Source organism: Protopterus annectens, chromosome 1.part0 (genome assembly GCF_019279795.1).
Source record: "Protopterus annectens isolate FY-2018-M chromosome 1.part0, PAN1.0, whole genome shotgun sequence".
NCBI lineage: Eukaryota > Metazoa > Chordata > Ceratodontiformes > Protopteridae > Protopterus > Protopterus annectens.
Window position 1 is genome coordinate 1,663,586,553 of NC_056725.1, and position 16,374 is coordinate 1,663,602,926.

Sequence of the window (16,374 nt, forward strand, 5' to 3'; positions counted from 1 at the left end):
ACTCTACCAAGGAAGAGAGGAATGCCAAACCTACCTCCAAATCAGAAGACAGAAGCTCTAGAACAAATAACTCACTAAGGATGAGAGCTGTATAAAGGGTACCATCTATGGAACAAGGGCAAGGATTTTACTCCAGACTCTTCCTGGTACCAAGAAAAGAAAACCAATGGAGACCTATTCTCGACCTGTCCGCTTTAAACACATACCTCATTGTTCCAAAATTCAAAATGCTGCCCCTACAGCAGCTTCTTCCCATGCTGGGCAAGGAGTCTTGGCTGGTAACTCTAGATCTCAAGGAGGCATACCTGCACGTCCCCATACGACCAAATTGCAGAAGATACCTCAGATTTCTTGCAGGATCAGAGCATTATCCAACAAAAACAAATTAACAAAAGATTTGGAAAGGGTCATTCATCTACTACAAGCCCTGGGATACACAGTCAATATAAAAAAGTCAAGGCTGATACCATCCCAAAGGATAACCTTCTTGGGTGCAGATTTGGACACAACAAAACAAATGGCATTCCTGACAGTAGAAAAACAGGAGCAACTCCCTTTCTACTTCATGGCATTAACAAAGCAAAACCAGCTAACAGCAAGAAAAGTCCTGCAAGCTCTCGGTTACATGGCATCCTGCATAATATTGATTCCACATGCCAGACTACATATGAGGAAGTTACAGTGGTACCTAAGGAATTTATGGTCTCAGCACAAGCACAGCCTAGAAACCCAAATTCCAATAATTCCATGCCTGAAACAAGAATTCCAATGGTGGGCCCAGGCCTGTCAATCAAACAAGGGACTGCCCTTCCACAGCACTCAACCAAGCCAGACCATCACAACAGACATCTCAGACCTCGGTTGGGGGGCACACATGCTGGACAAGTGCATACAAGGCTTATGGACTCAAGACCAGCTGCACCTACACATAAATCAAAAGGAAATGCTGGCAGTAAAACTGGCAATTCAGGCATTCAGACCATTTCTTCAACAGGGTCAACTGCTGATAAGGACGGACAACACCACAGTTATATGTGGTACATCAACAAACAGGGAGGCACACATTCTTACCCTCTATGCCGGATGGCAATGGACCTCTGGAATGTGGCACTGAGCTTCAACATTCAGCTACAAGCAATTTTTGTGCCAGGAAAAGAAAATATACTAGCAGACATCCTAAGCAGAACTACCACGGATGCCCACGAATGGATGCTGCATCCGGACATCTTCAAAACCATTACAGGGAAATGGGGACTGCCAGAAATAGACTTATTTGCATCCCCACACAATCACCAACTGAAAAAATTCTGCACAAGGACGTACCACCCACTTGCTTGGAAAGTGGACTCCCTATCTCTCAGTTGGACAAACCTGACAGCATATGCATTCCCACCTCTTCCTTTGATGCACAAGGTGCTACTGAAGATCAAAGAAGACCGTCCAAGGATCATCCTGATAGCTCCAGACTGGCCAAGGCAACATTGGTACCCATTACTGAGGAGTATGTCTCGGGAACAAATATGGCCTCTGCCCTAGTTCCCTTGCTGTTAACACAGAACAACTTCAAAACCCTGCATCCAAACCTGAAAACACTGCAGCTGACTGCCTGGAACATTGCATAAGACCAAATAACCCAGATTTATCTCAAAGGGTTAAAGACATTATCTTGGAGGCTCGCAGACCCTCAGCAAGAAAAAATTATTCAGCAAAATGGAAAAGATATCTCATTTGGAGTACTGCAAAAGGAGAGAATGTGTCACTGGTAAACATAGCTAACATCCTGGAATACTTGGCAGAGCTCTTCCACAACGGCCTGTCCTATTCTTCCATTAAGATTCATGCATCAGCTATTTCAGCAGAATACAACTTGGATCCTCCAATATTCTCACATCCTCTGCTCAGGCAGTTTCTGAGAGGGATTAAAAATGTAAAGCCACCCAGGAAGCCGCCATTGCCAGCATGGGACACTAACTTTGTGCTAGAAAAGTTGACACTCCCTCCTTTCGAGCCAGCAGCAACAGCAGAATTACAGTACTTATCATGGAAAACTGCTTTCCTGCTTGCAATCACTTCAGCAAGAAGGGTATCTGAGCTACAGGCATTAATGGCAGTACAGCCCTTCCTGATCTTCCATCAAGATAGAGTGTCCATGAGAACTAATCCTACTTTTATGCCAAAGGTGGTCTCCAGGGTATCTTTAAATCAAGCTATCCACCTACCTACATTCTTCCCCAACCCACAAAACAGGGGAGAAAGACTGCTGCATACCTTGGATGTACATAGACAATTACGTTACTACCTGGACAGGACCAAGAGCAATAGAAAAACTGACCAGCTACTGGTAGCATATGCAACAGGAATAGAAGGAAAAGCAATTTCAAAACAGACAATCTCTTAGTGGATAGGAAATTGCATTAGATTTTGTTACTCCTACCATGGAAAGAAAACTCCAGAAAACATCAGGCCTCACTCTACAAGGTCTACAGCCACTACCACAGCTTTTCTACGAGGAGTGGCTACCAAAGACATTTTAGAGGCTGCTACTTGGAGCTCCGTGCATACATTTGCCAAGCATTATAATTTACCTTTATACTCCAGATCCCGAGCAGGTTTTGCCACTGCTGTTTTGCAAGGGATCTTAACTACACCATAATCTATTTCTCCTCCTCCCCCAGTTTGGCTATGGTATTCTACCCATTTGTAAGGACTGCAGATGCATCCTTGAAGGACATAGTACAGTTTTGTACCTACCATAAATGTAGATGTCCGATAGGCATGCATCTGCAGTCAGGATTACCCACCCTCCTTCCCCTCTGTGGTACTCCTAGGGTATTTGCCCATCTTGTAGCTAGCTGGGGGAATCTATTATGGTGTATTTGTTTGTATATATGTACATACATGCTTATTTTTTGTTTGCTCTCTACTATTTGGAACCATTTGCATTTATCCAAATTTAGCCTTCCTAGAGGGCACCTGGCATCTGGGGCAAGAAACACTGAGGAAAATGGCGTCGGCTGATGCCTTTATACCCAAAGAACTGCAGCTATGACGTCGGGTGAAGTGCGACACCAGCCGAGGCCAGACCCAGACTTTGGAATCCGGCCGACCGAAGGGCTGCCTGACGACAGGACAACCCATTTGCAAGGACTGCAGATGCATGCCTATCGGACATCTACATTTATGGTAGGTACAAAACTGTATTTTCTCATAGTCAGAGGCTTCAGGAAGATGTTCATCGTGTTTCACTTTTGCAGTCATTACACTTGGGTTATCCTGCTGGCAGGCTACCCACAGTCGGCCTGAATTCCAATGTCCTGGTCCGGCGTCAGTTGCTGTCACCTCTTCCCTGACGTCGGTGCACCAGGGGTATAAAAGATGCAGCCGACGCCATTTTCTTCAGTCTTTCTTGCCGCGCGGTGCCCAAAGCAAAAGCAGTTTGCAAGTGCCGGTCGGCCGATTCCTTAGATTATTGAAATTGAATTTCAGATCCAAAGTCTTCAATAAAGCTAAGTACCCCGTTGGGGAAACTTTTTTTCTTGCTCCAGACCGATGTCAGAAAAAGTTAACAATTGTATTTCTTGTGGGAAGCAAATACCTCATAAGGATTTTCATTCTTAATGTATTCCTTGCCTAGGCCCTGACCACGACATTGCTAGTTGGTTTTGTGCTAGATTTAACCAACGCACTATTAAGCGTCGGTACGATTTTTGCATTTCATTACTTTGGCCGTAGGTTTAACTATATAATGCCATCGGAACAGCTGACGACTGGAGTTCATAAAAAGCGCAAGGATAAAGAAAAGGACAGGCATCCGAGGTCCAAAACCGACAACGAAGCCTCTTCTAGGCCAGTCACCGGTTCTCAGTGAGGCACTTTCGCAACCCCCAACACCCACTACCTCGGAGCCACAGGCCGCCTCCTACTCCCACGTGGAGATAGCTAGGCCTTTGGATACTCAAGGTATTGGGCCTTCGGAAACTAATCCCTCAGATGGGTCTGGAGCCGCTAGCAGGCATTGGCTTCTGAGGGTGTTTTCAGACCTACACATCTTTATATCAAGCCAACTTCAGCATCCAAGACAAAGACTAAAACAGCTTTAAAGACAAGGAAACATGTACAGCATTCTCCAGAACAGACTTCCATGCCTAATAAACAGATGCTCAAAATGGCCGAAGACCTAATTACTTTGATCAGGGGTTCCCATCCCCCTCCTGATAAGAGGCCTAGGCAAGACACTGAATATGATTCCTCTGATCAGGTTTCCATTTCCTCTGACTCCTCTTCAGTACAGGGATATTCTATTCCTCCCTATGAGGATTCTGATGCTGAAGAATTTATTCCTTCAGCTCCTCCTCCTGAGGATTATTCCTTTGGGGAAACCCTGCATACCATGAGGGAGCATTTCCACTGGGAGAGCCAAGATTACTCAGAATCTAAGAAAAGGCTCAGAGACTTTCTTCTACTACTTCAGTATAGACCTCTTGCTATTCCACCTGTTCTAGACATTGTAGATGATGTATTTTCAGAGTCCGGACGGTCTCCTGACTCTTTACCTCCTGCACCTGTTAAGCCAGACAGATACTACAGGGTTCCAGATTCTCATAAATTTCTATACAAAAACCCTGCTGCTGACCCAGAAACTATATCTCAGGGTCCCAAAGGGGTCAAGGCCTCTACTGCAAAAAACCCTGTCCCCTCAGAGAGGGATTCAAGAGCACTGGACAGATGGGGGAAAAAAGTTTACACTTCTGCTACCTCGGCTGTAAGGGCTTTAAATTGCCAGTTTCATATGCTTAAATATCAGCAATACTTAATGTCACTGTTAAAGCAGAAAATGTTGACAAATTCTGAATGTTCTGAGAGCAAGGAAATGCAGGATTTATTGCATGCAGCTGAACAAGTGGGAAAGCATACTTTGCAATGTGGTTTTGATTCACTGGAGGCCTCTTGCAGGGCCACAGTTACAGGTTCTGTCATTAGAAGGCATGCTTGGTTAAAGGAACATAATCTGCCTGATCATGTTAAAGCAAAATTATTGGATGCGCCATTACAGCATGATACTTTGTTTGGTGTTAAGGCAGAAGAGGTGTTGAAGAAAATGGAGGATTAAGCTAAATCAATGCTGACAGTAAAGGATTTCTTACAGGTACAGCTACCCAGATTTAGCAGGAACTGGCCGTCTAAGAATTGGTCCTTTCCAGTGTCAGACAGGCCACAAAGAGGCAGATACAGACACCCTAGAGGCAGACAACAGCCCCAGGGCTCATACAGTCCCAAACAATGGGGTGCTTCTACCTCCAAAAGCGGAGAAGACAAATCACAGCTTTATAGGAAACAGTCCAAATGACTTCCCTCTGCCAATGCCAAGCACTTATCTTTTGGCAGCACCCTTAGTGGGGAAAGCTAGCACTTTTTTCACAAAATTGGCACATGATCACCCAGGACAAATGGGTCTTAAATATACTCTCTCAGGGCTACAGGTTCCACTTTCACACCCTTCCAAAGGCAAAAGGTATGCCAGACCTGCCACACAATCAATGGGCAGAGGCACTAAAGCAAGTTTAGTCTCTCATGGAAATGAGGGCTATTCAGCCAGTGCCACAACAAGAGCAGGGACAAGGATTTTACTCAAGACTTTTCTTAGTAACAAGAAAGGACAAAGCCTGGAGACCAATTCTGGACCTGTCTATTCTAAATACTTTTCTGGACGTTCCAAAATTCAAAATGTTGACTCTGCAGCAGCTTCTTCCCATACTGGGCAAGAAAGCTTGGCTTGTAACTTTGGACCTTAGAGGCATACCTGCATGTCCCAATCAGACAATCTTGCAGAAGATACCTCAGATTCATAGCTGGCTCAATGCACTACCAATTCTCTGCACTGCCCTTTGGCTTATCTACTGCGCCCAGGGTCTTCACAAAATGCCTGGCACCAGTAATTGCATTTTGCAGACACAGAGGAATTCAAATATATCCCTACTTGGACGACTGCCTTATTCTAGGGTTGCCACCTTTCCAAATGGCCAAAGTGGGACATTTGTGCTACAAACATCAGATTTTGCAAGGCAAAGCATATCCACGGCCAGTACAAAGGGCAGAACTTCAGTTTTTTGCCTGGAATAAAAGTTTATTCTTGTAGCATTTTAGTTCCTTATTCTGTTTCTTATAACATTTAGGTGTTTCAGATACAGAATAACTGTTTTATGCAACTATTACATAAAATATAGAAAAAGGTTTTGTCCTAAAATCTCAGGACATTTGTCATTTTCTCACAATGTTTTGCAGGACACAACTGCCCAAAGAGGGACTGTCCCTCGCAAAGTGGGACAGGTGGTAACCCTACCTTATTCAAGCAGAGACCAAACACATTCTACTAAAGCATCTGGCATTTGTAAAAAGATTACTAACTTGCCTAGGGTACACAGTAAACAAAAAGAAATCAAAACTAGTACCCTCTCAAGAGATAATATTCCTGGGTGCAAGCTTAAATACAACTGCCCAGATGGCTTATCTCACGCCAGACAAACAAAGGCAACTGACTTCTTACTTCGAAAGCTTGGCAACAAAGACCCAGTTATCTGCAAGAAAAATTTTGCAGGCTCTGGGCTACATGGCATCCTGCATTCTACTAATTCCATATGCAAAACTGCTCATGAGGAAACTACAATGGTATCTAAAAAGTGTTTGGACTCAACATTGCCACAGCCTGGAAACATTAATTACTCTCATTCCCTGCCTGCAACAGGAGTTTCGATGGTGGGCACAGGCCTGTCACCACAACAAGGGACAGCCATTCACTTTACCCACAGCCAGGCAGACACTAACAACAGATGCATCAGATTATGCCTGGGTGGCACACATGGCAGGAAAATGTATTCAGGGCACATGGCCCACAAGCCAAAGGCATCTTCATATCAATCAAAAAGAGATGCTAGCTGTACAGAATGCCCTGACAGCCTTCAAGGACCTACTTCATCCAGGACAACTGCTGATAAAGACGGACAATACTACAGTCTTGTGGTACATAAACAAGCAAGGAGGCACACATTCCTACCCCCTCTGCAGACAAGCCATGACTTTGTGGAACACAGCATTGGCTTATCAAGTACACCTGCAAGCACAGTTCTTGCCAGGAAAGACCAATACTTTGGCAGACGAACTAAGCAGAAATCTCATGGATCCTCACGAGTGGAAACTAGATCCACAACTCTTCAGCATGATAACAGGGAAATGGAGATGCTCAGACATAGATCTATTTGCCTCCCCTCAGAACTGCCAGCTACAAAGTTTCTGCACTCTGACTTATCACAAACAAGCATGGAACATGGACGCCCTTTCATTCAGCTGGAAAGCCCTTACAGTATATGCTTTCCCTCCTCTGCCTCTCCTCTCCGAGGTACTCCTAAAGGTCTGACAAGAGAAGCCAAAAATGATCCTGATTGCCCCAGACTGGCCACGCCAGCACTGGTACCCAGTCCTAAAGAGCTTGCCTCAAGGCCCAACCTGGACATTACCTCAAATCCCTCATTTGCTGACCCAACAAAACAATCAGATCCTGCACACCCAACTCAGAACCCTAAATCTGGCTGCATGGCGGATAATGTAACCATTCAGAACACACCTCTCTCTAAAGCAGTTATGGATGTTATTTTGGAGGCCAGGAGGCCCAGCACCAGAAAATCTTATGCAGAAAAATGGAAGAGATTCTGTGCTTGGAACCAGGCACAAGGAATTGACACGCTTGTACCAAATATTCCTCAGATTTTACAATACCTAACTGAGATGCTGGACAAAGGCCTATCCTTCTCATCAATTAAGAGCCATGCCTCTGTCATTTCAGCTCATTACAATACGGACCCACCTATTTTTTTCTCATCCACTGCTAAGGCAGTATCTCAGAGGGGCCAAAAAATAAGACCTCCAAGGAGAGCTCCAATACCTGCATGGGACCTCAATTTTGTCTTGGAAAAACTCACACTGCCTCCTTTTGAGCCAGCCAATACAGCTGAGATAAAATACTTATCATGGAAAACAGCTCTTCTCCTGGCATTAACTTCAGCAAGAAGAGTCTCAGAGTTACAGGCACTAATGGCTGTGGAACCTTTTATTATTTTCCATCCAGACAGGGTTTCTCTAAGGACAAACTCAACATCTATGCCTAAGGTAGTGTCCAGTCTGGCTCTTAACCAAACCATACATTTGCCTACCTTTTATCCAAACCCACAGAATAAGGGGGAGAGACTTCTGCTTTCTTTGGACATACACAGACAGCTACGCTTTTACTTGGACAAAACTAAAGCTTTCAGAAAGACTGAGCAACTCTTAGTGGCATATGCTGCAGGATCGCAAGGAAGAGCTATTTCAAAGCAGACTATTTCAAAATGGATAGGCCACTGCATTCGTTTCTGCTATTCACAACAAGGCAAATCAGTGACTAAGGGCATTAGGCCACATTCTACCAGAGCAGCAGCCACTTCAGCAGCCTTCCTTAGAGGAGTACCAGTCAAGGACATTTTGGAGGCTGCAACCTGGACTTCAGTGCACACTTTTACAAAGCACTACCACTTACCTCTTTACTCTAAATTCAGAGCAGGCTTTGCCACTGCAGATGTTCATCGTGCATACAGCTGCAGTAATCACAGATGGGTTCTCTGCCGTCAGGCGGGTCCTAGGTCGGCCGAATTCCAAAGTCTTGGTCCGGCGCCGGTTGTCGTCGCTCTCTTCCCTGACATCGGTGCGACAGGGGTATATAAGACACAGCCGACGCCATATTCTTCAGTCTTTTTTGCCGCGTGGTGCCCGAAGCAGAAGCAGTTCACAAGTGGCGGTCGGCCAGCTCCTGAATTTACGAAAAATTGGAAACCGAAGTCTTCATTAAAGCTAAGTACCCCATTGGGGAAATTTTTCTTGCCTCAGACCGATGTCAGAAAAAGTTAACAGTTGTATTTCTTGTGGGAAGCAAATACCGCATAAGGATTTCCATTCCCTCTACATACCTTGTTTAGGCCCAGACCACGACGTCTCGGGCTGTTGCTTTTGCACTACTTTCAATAAGCGCACTATTAAGAGTCGGGCGGAGTTCGCCCAACACTTTTTTGGAAAAGCCTTTGATTATAAAATGTCGTCGGAGACTCCGACTACTGTTTTGTCCAAAAAACGCAAGGACAAAGACTGACATGAGAGGTCCACGGTCCCCACCGACACCACGCCAAAACCAGCTACACGTGGTCCGGTTCTCAGCGAGACGCCTGTGCAGTCCCTGACTATCGACGACACTTTTTTGGCGGGGTCTTCTGTAACAGAGACCGCAGGTACCTCGGCCCATACCCAGCCTACAACCACCGAAGCCACTGTGAGCGTTGAGCCTCCTAATGTGGACAGGTCCACTTCCACCCATGGTGTCTTTAGACCCTCATCTTCCTTTTCAATTAAGGCCTTTACTAAGTCTAAATCAGCCAGGCATCCCAAGAGGCCTGTTGCACAGGGCCCATCTCCAGGCCCCATGCCTAAAAAGCAGATGCTTAAAATGGCTGAGGATTTAATTACTCTTATCAGGGGTTCCCAACCCCCTCCGGACAAGAGACCCAGAGTGGAGGAAGATTCTCCCTCTTCGGATCAGGGCTCCATTTTTTCAGATCATTCTGATGTAGAGGAACATTCTTTCTCCCCTTTTGAAGATTCTGATGCGGAGCAGTCCATTCCCTCTGTATCTCCTCCTGAGGATTTTTCTTTTGGGGAAACCTTGCACACCTTGAGGGAACACTTCCATTGGGAAGGCCAAGACTTTTCTGATTCCAAGAAAAGACTTAGGGAATTTCTTTTGTTACCTCAACACAGACCTCTGGCTATTCCTCCTGTTTTGGACGTACTGGATGATGTTTATTCGGAGGCTTGCCTTAGTCCGGATTCCCTGCCTCCTGCCCCAGTCGAACCTGATAGGTACTACAGAGTTCCTAACTCTCACCAATTTCTGTACAAAAGCTATAATGCTGACCCTGAAACCATTTCTTAAGGCCCCAAGGGAATGAAGGCCTCTACTGCTAAGAATCCACTACCTTCCGAAAGAGAGTCTAGATCCTTAGAAAGGTGGGGAAAAAAGGTGTATACCTCGGCCACCCTAGCCATGAGGGCCTTAAATTGTCAGTTTCATATGCTTAAATATCAGCAGTTTCTGTTATCACAATTAAGAAATAAAATGTCTCAACCTGAACAACCAGATTTGAAGGAGTTGCAGGATATGATGCATAGTGCAGAACAAGTGGGTAAACACACCTTACAATGTGGCTATGATGCCCTAGAGGCCTCAAGTACAGCTGCTGTTACAGGATCAGTCATTCGTAGACATGCATGGCTTAGGGAACAAATCTTGCCTGATCATGTGAAAGCTAAACTATTAGATGCTCCTTTACAAAAGGATGTGCTATTTGGTACTGATGCTGAGGAGATACTACGGAAAATGGAAGAAAAAGCCAAATCTATGCAATCTGTCAAAGCTTTTCTGCAGGTTCAACCACCACGTTTTAGCAAAAACTGGTCCTTTCCAGCCACGGACAAGCCCCAAAGAGGTAGATACAGGCGCTCAAGGGGCAGAGGACAATCACAAGGATCATATAGAGGCAGGCAATGGCAAACTCCAGCACCAAGAGGTGGTGAAGACGGTGCACAACAATATAGGAAACAAACCCAATGACTTCCTCCTTTCCATGCCAAGCAAGTCTCAGCTAGCAGCACCTTTGGGAGGAAAGCTGGCATTATTTACAAGAAATTGGCATATTGTCACAACAGACAAATGGATCCTGGATGTTATAGACAGAGGCTACAGATTTCATTTTCACACTCTACCAAAAATGAGAGGCATGCCAAACCTGCCACACAATCAAAGGGCAGAGGCACAACTACAAATTTCAAAGCTCATAGACATGAAAGCTATTCAAGAGGTACCTACTCACGAACAAGGCCAAGGTTTTTATTCCAGGCTATTTCTGGTACCAAGGAAAGGAACCGACTGGAGACCCATTTTGGACTTATCCATCCTAAACACATTCTTACTCGTACCAAAATTCAAGATGCTCACATTACAGCAGCTTCTTCCCATGCTGGGCAAGGAGTTTTGGCTGGTAACATTGGACCTCAAGGAGGCATACCTGCATGTCCCAATCAGACAAAGTTGCATAAGATACCTTGGATTTCTTGCAGGTTCAATCCACTATCAATTCTCTGCATTGCCCTTTGGCTTATCTACTGCGCCCAGAGTATTCACAAAATGCCTGGCATCAGTAATTGCCTACTGCAGACTTCAAGGGATACAAATTTACCCTTATTTGGACGACTGCCTGATCCAAGCGGACAGCAAGCACATACTTCTGGATCATCTGGCTTATGCAACACAATTACTGAACTCTCTGGGGATACACAATCAACAAAGAGAAATCCAGACTAACACCATCTCAGAAAATAATTTTCCTGGGTGCCCACTTGGACACAAACACCCAGATGGCCTATCTTACGCCAGAAAAACAGGGGCAACTAACTCAGTACTTCAAAATGATAGCAAATTGTACCAGGCTTACTGCAAGGAAAATCCTGCAGGCTCTGGGCTTCATGGCATCTTGCATTCTTTTAATCCCATGTGCAAAGTTGCATATGAGGAAACTTCAGTGGTACCTAAAAAACCTATGGTCTCAACACAGCCACAGTTTAGAAATAACAATACCAATAATTCCATGTTTGCAAAAGGAATTCCTATGGTGGGCCCAAGCATGTCAAACAAACACAGGTCTCCCATTCTGCAAGCCTCAAGCAAATCAAGTCATCACAACAGACGCCTCAGATTACGCCTGGGGGGCGCACATGACAGACAGGTGCATTCATGGCAAATGGTCCCAAAAAGAAAAGCACCTTCACATCAATCAAAAAGAAATGCTAGCAGTGATAAATGCAATTACAGCTTTCAAGGACCTCCTGCATCCAGGACAATTACTGATAAAAACAGACAACACCACAGTAATGTGGTACATAAACAAACAAGGAGGAACACATTCATACCCCCTGTGCAGACTAGACATGACACTTTGGAACTTGGCTCTGGAATGGCAAATCGAACTTCAAGCGCAGTACTTGCCAGGTTTGGAAAACACCCTGGCAGACAATCTAAGCAGAAATATGACAGATCCACATGAATGGAAGTTGCATCCTCAAGTGTTATAATCCAAGCGTGGGGGAGGCCAGACATAGATCTCTTCGCCTCCCACAGGAATCATCAATTGGAAAAGTTTTGTTCAAGGACCTTTCATCCAAAGGCCTGGAGAGTGGACGCCCTTTCATTCAGTTGGACAGCATGGACAGTTTACGCTTTTCCACCTCTGCCTCTTCTGCCCAAGGTGCTCTTGAAAGCAAGAACAGACAGACTGAAGATGATATTGATTGCTCCAGACTGGCCGAGGCAACACTGGTATCCACTCCAGACTGGCCGAGGCAACACTGGTATCCACTCCTGAGGAGCCTAACACGTACTCCTCCCTGGCCCCTGCCTCTAATGCCTCTTCTGTTGACTCAGCACAGCTACAAAACTCTTCACAGCCAGCTGAAAGCACTCAATCTAGCTGCATGGAAAATTCCTTAACACCTCATCAGACACTACTCCCCAAAGAGGTGCAGGGCATCATTTTGGAGGCCAGAAGGCCATCTACTAGAAAGGCTTACTCCGCAAAATGGAAACGGTTTTGCCCTTGGAATGAGAAAAAAGGCCAGGACCCTAGAAAACTGAATTTGCCTCAGGTACTACAATATCTGGCTGAGTTGCTGAACAGTGGACTTTCATTTTCCTCCATAAAATCCACGCCTCAGCCATTTCTGCAGAATTCAACACGGATCCACCCTTATTCTCTCACCCACTCTTAAGACAGTTCCTCAGAGGGGCAAAAAATATAAGACCACCAAGGAAGCAACCTGTGCCAGCCTGGGATCTTAATTACATTTTAGAAAAATTAACATTGCCTGCTTTTGAACCAGTTGCCTCAACAGATTTGCAATATTTGTCCTGGAAAACAGCTTTCCTTCTGGCCATAACCTCAGCTCGTAGGGTTTCGGAACTACAAGCCCTCATGGCTATGCAGCCCTTTCTCATCTTCCATCAGGACAGGGTTTCCCTTCGAACCAATCCATCATTTATGCCTAAAGTAGTATCCAGGGTAGCTTTAAATCAAGCCATACACTTCCCTACCTTTTACCCTAATCCTCAAAACAAAGGGGTTTGGCTGCTACACTCCTTAGACATCCATAGACAGCTACGTTACTATTTGGACAGAACAAAGCCTTTCAGAAAATCAGAACAACTTTTTGTGTCTTATGCTGTAGGAGCTCAAGGAAAGCCAGTTACCAAACAGACAATTTCAAAATGGATAGGCCACTGCATATGGTTTTGTTACTCCTATCATGGAAAATCTGTCCCTACAGGCATCAGATCACACTCCACCAGGGCCACAGCTACCTCTACAGCCTTCCTTAGAGGAGTTCCTACCAAAGATATTTTGGAGGCAGCCACTTGGAGTTCTGTGCATACCTTCACAAAACATTACCATCTGCCTTTATATTCCAAAACTAGAGCAGGCTTTGCCACTGCAGTGTTGCAGGGCATTCTGGCTCATCCCAGTTCCACCTAGTGCCTACCACCCTGTGCGTAGCTTTGGGATTCTACCCATCTGTGATTACTGCAGCTGTATGCACGATGAACATAGTACAGATGTCCTTCATGGATGCATCTGCAGTCATAACAAGTGGGTTGTCCTGTCGTCAGGCAGCCCTGCAGTCGGCCGGATTCCAAAGTCCGGGTCCGGCTTCGGCTGATGTCGCACACCACCCGACGTCATCTCTGTTGGTCTTCGGGTATAAAAGCATCAGCCGACGCCATTTTCCTCAGTCTTTCTTGCCGCGTGGCGCCCGAAGCAGAAGCTGTTCGCAAGTGCCGGTCGGTCGGATCCAGAGATTACTTCTACCGAATACTACTTCGAAGACTTCTAAAGCTAAGTACCCCGTTGGGGACTCTTTCTTGCCTCAGCCGATGTCAGAAAAAGTTAACAATTGTTTAACCTGTGGGAAACAAATACCTCATAAAGATTTCCACTCTTACTGTCTGCCTTGTTTAGGCCCAGCCCACGTAGCAGCCTGTTCGGCCTGTGCCTCTTTCAACCGACACGCTTAGGCGTCGGTCGGAGTTTGCAGAACAGTTTTTCGGTTCTGATTTTGCGTACATTATGCCGTCGGATCCTCCGACTACCCAATCTACCAAAAAACGCAAAGATAAAGACCGACACTCGCGGTCCGCGGTTTCGGCCGAAACCACGGTAAAGCAACCCCTGAGTGTCTCGGTTTCGGCCGAAACCGAGAAAACTGATCAAAGTACAGCTGAACCTATTCTTACAACTGAGGTCCCTGCTACAACTCTTGAATCGACCTCAGAAATTTTACCCACTACGGTGGTTGACTTATCAGACACCATCCCCTTGGATGTCTCTACCCCAGCACGTGGTGCTGCTAGGCCTCCAGCAGCCATGTCCATTAAGGCCTTCGCCAGGGCTAAAGCAGCCAAGACTACTAAAACAGTGCCTGTTAAACCCCCACATCCAGGCCCTCTTCTAGTTCTCAAATGCTTTCTTTGGCAGAAGATTTAATTTCTTTAATTAGAGGATCTCAATCTCACCCAGACAGGGCCTCTCAGCCCCAGAGAAGAGACCTAGGGCAGAGCCCCTGAAGCCAGTGTCTTCTGATGATTCTGCTGATGAATCAGACATAACTGACCAGCCAGAGGCTCCTTCTCCAATTTTGAAGATTCTGATGCTGAAGAATCCATTCCAGCTGCTTCCCACCAGAAGAATTCTCCTTTGGGGAAACCTTGCATGCCATGCGAGAACAGTTCCAATGGCAGCAACAGGATTTTTCAGACTCCAGAAAAAGACTTAGGATCTTTCTGCACCTCCCACAGCACAGGCCCTTAGCTATACCTCCTGTTCTCTCTGTGGTGGATGATGCTTTCAATGATGTTTGCTCCGCTCCAGATTCTTTACCCCAGCCCCTGCCAAACCAGACAGATTTTACAGGGTGCCAGATACTCATCACCACCTTTACAAGGCCCCACTTGCAGACCCAGAAACTATATCCCAGGGTCCCAAGGCAGTAGCCGCGACCACAGCTAAAACCCTATTCCTTCTGAAAGGGAAGCAAGGTCATTAGACAGATGGGGTAAAAGGTCTACACTTCAGCTACTCTCTCAGCTAGAGCTTTAAACTGTCAGTTTCACATGATACAATACCAAGAGTTTATGCTTGATCAGTTAACTAAAAACTAACCACTGATGAATCTCTTGATAAGAAATATGTATTAGAGATGGTAAATAACATACAACAGGTTAGCAACCATTCCTTAAAATGTGGCTATGATGCACTGGAGGCTTCATTTAGATCAGCCATGACAGGCACAGTGATAAGAAGGCATGCATGGCTAAAGGAACAAGCTTTACCGGATCATGTTAAAGCTAAGTTGCTAGATGCTCCTATGGACAAGACAAGTTTGTTTGGTACACCTGCCCAGCAGGTTATGAAGAAAATGGAAGAAAAGGCAAAATCTGTTCAAACTGTTAAAGATTTCTTGCAGGTTCAACCCCAAGGTTTAGCAGGAACTGGCCTGCCAAAATTGGTCCTTTCCTGACTCCACAAAATTTCAAAGGGGCAGGAATAGGCGTTCCAGAGGCAGAAACCAATCCAGAGGAGGTGCCTACAGAGGGCGACAGTGGCAAGGTAACAACAGAGGCACAGACACAGCCACTGCCACTACATCAGCACAACCACAGTGACTTAATCCTAAATCCGCCTACCAGGGAACAAATAGCAGCTCCTCTAGGCGGAAAGTTAACCTTATTTTCAAAGAACTGGCACTACATAACAAAAGACAAGTGGATTTTACAAACCATAGATCAAGGCTACGGTTTCACTTCCACACTTTACCAGTCAAAGAGGAATGCCAAATCTACCTCCAAATCAAAAACAGAGGCTCTACGCCAGATAATGGAGTTAGCAAACATGAGAGCTGTGGAAAGAGTGCCAACAGCAGAACAAGGAAAGGGGTTCTATTCCAGACTATTCCTAGTTCCAAGAAAGGAAAAAGTTGGAGACCAATTCTCGACCTGTCCACCTTAAATACATACATCATTGTCCCAAAATTCAAAATGCTGACCCTACAGCAATTTCTTCCCATGCTGGGCAAGGAGTCTTGGCTGGTAACTCTAGATCTCAAGGAGGCATACCTGCACGTCCCCATTCGACCAATCTGCAGAAGATACCTCAGATTTCTTGCAGGATCAGAGCACTATCAATTCTCAGCATT

At 45.5% G+C, this 16,374-nt stretch overlaps 1 protein-coding gene across 1 annotated transcript in view; it reads left to right on the forward strand.

Annotated features, from left to right (window-relative positions):
• The window catches only part of TOMM22 (translocase of outer mitochondrial membrane 22), a 578,823-nt gene that overhangs the window by 132,118 nt on the left and 430,331 nt on the right, over positions 1 to 16,374 (forward strand). The gene's annotated exons all lie outside the window — the stretch shown is intronic.